The following is a 7,158-nucleotide window of genomic DNA, read 5'->3' on the forward strand; positions in this document are numbered from 1 at the left end:
ACAAGCCGCGTCAGAACCTGTGAAAACACTGAGAGAATCCAGAAGTACTTCCATACAGAGACTATGTCGAGCAAAGACTGAGAGCAGAGAGGAGCTAGATAAAGCAGGAAGGTCCAATTAGGAACGGAGGCGGGACAGGAAGAGCTACAGGGAGACACTGCAGATTGGTGCAGGCATAACAGGTCAGGTGAATCTTGTTGGTAACCTGAGTATGCCCGTGCAGTGTGCGGGGGCGGAGCCTGAGGTCCAGGGGACGGGAAGAAGAGTGTGCAGAATGAGCGTGCTCCGTAACTCGTGTACGCGCGTGAACCGAGCCAGTGGATGGTGCAGGTGTGCGTGCAGGAAGACGTGGGCGCGCCCGGCGCTGAGCAGAGGAATCGCAGAGGGGAGTGATCCCGCGACGGCGGCAGGGGCGGGGAGACGTGGAGGCCGGTAAGGCAGGATAGTTTTGTGTGTCCAGGGGCTCCGTGCGGGGAGGGAGTGCTCTGTGTGGGGAGCGTGGAGACCGCCGATTCCTGACAGGTTCCAGGCCGGCCTTTGGCTGGAACCCGCCCTTACCTGGCTGCTGTGGACATTTTGATTACTGACAGCCTGCTATATTGGCTGCACCTGTTCAAGCCCTCCACACATTAAGTCCTTTCAAGGTTACAATCAACAACATAAATATCCCTTCTTGGAGGTATGCTGTTAGTAGACAGTGGATTACTTCTACATTACTGCCCATCAGCTGGTTTAGCTAACACTGTTAGAGCTGCGGACTAGAAAAACAGTGGATGTGGGTTCGTTCTAGTCCTGTTGGGTCTGACACCATTCCAGTCATTAGGTTGGTGCCTTAGGCTTATTATCAACTCTATACAGTTGGTATGGAAATATTTTAGGAAGTGTGGGCCGGGACTCATTTAAATATATTTTGCATAGTAATTAGCATAGCATTAGCATAGTAATTAGAAAGGTAGCGCAGACATTACTCCCTAATTTATTTGAAGGGGCATATATACAGCTGGAGACACTATTAAATAAAAAGTCTGACTCAGCAACGGATTTCAGATTGCTCTCTGTCTTTGAAAAAAAATAAAAGTAAATCCAAAATGGTGAATTGGCCTTTTCCAATCCGTGGAGATCAACGGACCAAAGAAACCGGGAGATCCACGGACCAAAGAAACCAGGAGATCCACGGACCAAAGAAACCAGGAGATCCACGGACCAAAGAAACAGGCAGATCCACGGACCAAAGAAACCAGGAGATCCACGGACCAAAGAAACCAGGAGATCCACGGACCAAAGAAATCGGGAGATCCACGGACCAAAGAAACCAGGAGATCCACAGACCAAAGAAACCGGGAGATCCACGGACCAAAGAAACCAGGAGATCCACGGACCAAAGAAACCGGGAGATCCACGGACCAAAGAAACCGGGAGATCCACGGACCAAAGAAACCGGGAGATCCACGGACCAAAGAAACCGGGAGATCCACGGACCAAAGAAACCGGGAGATCCACGGACCAAAGAAACCGGGAGATCCACGGACCAAAGAAACCGGGAGATCCACGGACCAAAGAAACCGGGAGATCCACGGACCAAAGAAACCAGGAGATCCACGGACCAAAGAAACCGGGAGATCCACGGACCAAAGAAACCGGGAGATCCACGGACCAAAGAAACCAGGAGATCCACGGACCAAAGAAACCGGGAGATCCACGGACCAAAGAAACTAGGAGATCCACGGACCAAAGAAACCGGGAGATCCACGGACCAAAGAAACCGGGAGATCCACGGATCAAAGAAACCGGGAGATCCACGGACCAAAGAAACCAGGAGATCCACGGACCAAAGAAACCAGGAGATCCACGGACCAAAGAAACCAGGAGATCCACGGACCAAAGAAACCGGGAGATCCACGGACCAAAGAAACCGGGAGATCCACGGACCAAAGAAACCGGGAGATCCACGGACCAAAGAAACCGGGAGATCCACGGACCAAAGAAACCAGGAGATCCACGGACCAAAGAAACCGGGAGATCCACGGACCAAAGAAACTAGGAGATCCACGGACCAAAGAAACCGAGAGATCCACGGACCAAAGAAACCGGGAGATCCACGGACCAAAGAAACCGGGAGATCCACGGACCAAAGAAACCAGGAGATCCACGGACCAAAGAAACCGGGAGATCCACGGACCAAAGAAACCAGGAGATCCACGGACCAAAGAAACCGGCAGATCCAAAGTGGCAACATTTTTTGCCCACATCCATCTCTAACACACGAGAGAAACCCCCTGGTTAAGTCGAGTCCCAAGTACTAAATATATCCCTCAGACCTCAAATAACATGTGGCAAGACACCCGTGCAAAAAAGAGCACACCTGGGAGATATGCTAATCGGATATGCAAAGCATAATGACTCCTCTCTCGTTTCAGGGTTTGGTCGGAGTTCACCCTTTGAAGAAACGCGTTGGGAAGTTAGTGTGAGCTACTGACTTTATTCATTATACACTCATTTGCTGCTGGGACGTTGGGACACTGCTGAACTTTTTACTTTGGCAAAATTGCGACGCCAAACCATATTACTGCGGGGTCACGCGACCGGTTCTCCCATCCAGAGGTGCTGTGTGGAGAGATCTCTATCCGGTTCACATCGTGAGAGGTCGTGGCACCCTGTGGAAGCCCTGCTGGTCGGCGGCTGAGACACTCTGGGACTCCATTGCAGAGCTGGTTGACGTATGAGCAGAGCAGGACCATCCCACCGTTGGCGAATGAGTATACTCATTACATGCATTTTATTCACATATGTTTGTGAGTTTACATCCATTTGATTTTAGGTCTGGTATTAAATATTTTGTTTCATATTACACTAGGATCGGGTGCTTCCTTTCTTGTCTTTCTGTAGATTCACTGGGAGGTCGTTGGTTCCTTGCAGAGAGCAGCCGGTATCCAGAGTTTGCATTTTTTGTTTTTCTTTTTTATACAGGACTATTTTTTCCTTTTCTTTTTTCTTTTTCATTGAATACATAATTTATATTATATTATTTTGGAAATACACCCATAAGGATTTCAGTATTCAGTCATAGCTCACACTAATATAGTTAACTAATTGCAGTTTATCATTGTGTGGACAAATAATTGTATTTTTTATACTCACAATTTTATAGATACTTTTATACCTCTGACATCCTACTAATTAATGCATGCATATATTTGTATAACCATTTGAACTATTAGTGTTGAGAGAGATAATATCTGAGGGGCGCAGTTTTTTCTTTGTATATCTTATACTATATTAGTGAAAGCACTGTATGTTTGCCTGCCTGCCTGCATGCATGCCTGCCTGCTGGATGTCCGGTGTCCCTAGGGGAAATCTCATTGGTCCCTTGGGCCGCCCCCGCACACCTCTCATTGGCCTGAGGCGGAGTGACGGCCCAAAGGACACACAGGGACAAAAACACACAGGGATATACACACACACACACACACACACGGACACACGGACACACGGACACACGGACACACGGACACACGGACACGGACACACGGACACACGGACACACGGACACACGGACACACACACACACGGACACACACACACACACACACACACACACACACACACACACACACACACACACACACACACACACACACACACACACACACACACACACACACACACACACAGGGGGGGGGGGTGTACATTAGCAGCATGTATAACCCGGGGGGGGGGGCTCACATACCCGCCGGAGCCTCCGCCTCTTCCTCCCCGAAATCAGCCCCCCCCCCCCCCCGGCGCCGCTACAGTCAGCGGAGGAGCGAGTGCCCGGGACACAGCGGGGGACCGGCCACAACAAGCTGCCTCCCGCCTCAGTTCCACGTGGGAGCGGCCGGACGGGTGAGTGAGCGGCCTTCACCTCCCCTCACCCCCCTTCAAATCACCTCCCCCCCCTTCACCCACCCCTCACCTCACCCACCCCTCACCCCCCTTCAAATCACCTCCCCCCCCCCCCCCCCGGCGCCGCTACAGTCAGCGGCGAGTGCCCGGGACACAGCAGGGGAGCGGCCACAACAAGCTGCCTCCCGCCTCAGTTCCACGTGGGAGCGGCCGGACGGGTGAGTGAGCGGCCTTCACCTCCCTCACCCCCCTTCAAATCACCTCCCCTCCACCCCCCCCCCCCCCCGGCGCCGCTACAGTCAGCGGAGCGAGCGAGCGCCCGGGACACAGCGGGGGACCGGCCACAACAAGCTGCCTCCCGCCTCAGATCCACGTGGGAGCGGCCGGACGGGTGAGGGAGCTGCCGAACGGGTGAATGAGCGGCCGGACGGGTGAGGGAGCGGCCTTCACCTCCCCACACCCCCCTTCACCTCCCCTCACCCCCCTTCACCTCCCCTCACCCCCCTTCACCTCCCCTCACCCCCCTTCACCTCCCCTCACCCCCCTTCATCTCACCTACCCTCACCCACCCCTCACCTCCCCTCACTCCACTTCACTTCCTCCCCTCCACCCCCCTTCACCTCCCTCCACCCCCCTTCACCTCCCCTCCACCCCCCTTCACCTCCCTCCACCCCCCTTCACCTCCCTCACCCCCTTCACCTCCCCTCCACCTCCCCTTCACCCTCCCCTTCACCCCCCGCCTCCCTTCACCCCCCCCACCTCCCTTCACCCCCCCTACCTCCCCTTCACCCCCCCCCACCTCCCCTTCACCCCCCGCACCTCCCCTTCACCCCCCCCCACCTCCCCTTCACCCCCCCTCACCTCCCCTTCACCCCCCCCCACCTCCCTTCACCCCCTCACCTCCCCACCCCCCCCCCCCCCCTTCACCTCCCCTCCACCCCCCCCTTCACCTCCCCTCCACCCCCCCCCTTCACCTCCCCTCCACCCCCCCCCCCTCCCCTCCACCCCCCTCACCTCCCCTTCCACCTCCCTCACCTCCCCTCCACCCCCCCTCACCTCCCTCACCCCCCCTTCACCTCCCCTCCACCCCCTTCACCTCCCCTCCACCCCCCCCTTCACCTCCCTCCACCCCCCCCCCTTCACCTCCCCTCCACCCCCCCCCCCCTTCACCTCCCCTCCACCCCCCCCCTTCACCTCCCCTCCACCCCCCCCATTACCTCCCCTCCACCCCCCCCCCTTCACCTCCCCTTCACCTCCCCTCCACCCCCACCTTCACCCCCCCTTCACCTTCCTTCACTCCCCCCTTACAACCTCTCACCACCTCCACCCCCCTTCCCACCTCCCCCACCCCCTTCCCAACTCCCCACCACCTCCCCCCCCTTCCCACCACCTCCCCCCACCCCCCCCCCCTTCCCACCACCTCCCCCCCTTCCCACCACCTCCCCCCCACCCCCCCCCCTTCCCACCACCTCCCCCCACCTCCCCTTCCCCCCCACCCCCCTCCTTCCCACCACCTCCCCCCCTCCTTCCCACCACCTCCCCCCCCCTCCTTCCCACCACCTCCCCCCCCACCCCCACCACCTCCCCCCCCACCCCCCCCACCTCCCCCCCCACCCCCACCACCTCCCCCCCCCCCTTCCCTGAGGCGGAGTCACGGGCCAAAGGACACACAGGGACACAGACGCACACACACACACACGTAGACACACACACACACACAGACGTAGACACACACACACACACGTATACACACACACACACGTATACACAAACACACACACGTAGACACAAACACACACACGTAGACACACACATAGACACACACATACACACGTACACACACACGCACGTAGACACACACGCACGTACACGTAGACACACACACATGTACACGTAGACACGCACACACACACGCACACACACATGTACACGTAGACACGTACACACACACACACGTACACGTACACGTACACACACACACACACACACACACATGTACACGTAGACACGTACACACACACATGTACACGTATACTCACACACATGTACACGTACACACACACATGGTGACATACACACACACACATGGAGACATACAAACACATACGTGGAGACATACACACACACACATGTACACATACACACACACACGTATACACTCACACACGTATACACACAGGTATACATACACATAATGTATACACACACACACATGTATACACACACATGTATACACACACACACATGTATACACACACACATGTATACACACACACACACACGTGTATACACACACACGTGTATACACACACACACATGTGTATACACACACACATGTGTATACACACACACATGTGTACACACACACACATGTGTACACACACACACATGTGTACACACACACACGTGTACACACACACACGTGTACACACACACATGTGTACACACACACACATGTGTACACACACACACACATGTGTACACACACACACGTGTGTACACACACACACATGTGTACACACACACACATGTGTACACACACACACACATGTGTACACACACACACACATGTGTACACACACACACATGTGTACACACACACATGTGTACACACACACATGTGTACACACACACATGTGTACACACACACATGTGTATACACACACATGTATACACACACACATGTATACACACACACATGTATACACACACACACACGTATACACACACACACGTGTATACACACACAAACATGTGTACACACACACACACACACACACTTATACACACACACACATACAATGTATACACACAAACATGTATACACACACACAAACATGTATACACGTGTATACACACATGTGTATACACACACACGTATACACACACACAATATATACATACACACAATGTATACACACACACGTGTATACACACACGTGTATACACACACACATGTGTATACACACACACACGTGTATACACACACACACACACGTGTATACACACACACACACGTGTATACACACACACACGTGTATACACACACACACGTGTATACACACACACGTGTATACACACACACACGTGTATACACACACACACGTGTATACACACACACACGTGTATACACACACACACCCCAGCACCACCACATCAGCACACCGGTATCCCATGCCCCCCCAGCACACTGGCATTCTCGGCTCCCCACCATTCCCAGCCCCCATCAACACCATCAGCACCCACACATCGCCACCTTTGCACCTCCCCCATCGG

Source organism: Ascaphus truei, chromosome 5 (assembly GCF_040206685.1).
Source record: "Ascaphus truei isolate aAscTru1 chromosome 5, aAscTru1.hap1, whole genome shotgun sequence".
In the NCBI taxonomy this organism is placed as follows: domain Eukaryota; kingdom Metazoa; phylum Chordata; class Amphibia; order Anura; family Ascaphidae; genus Ascaphus; species Ascaphus truei.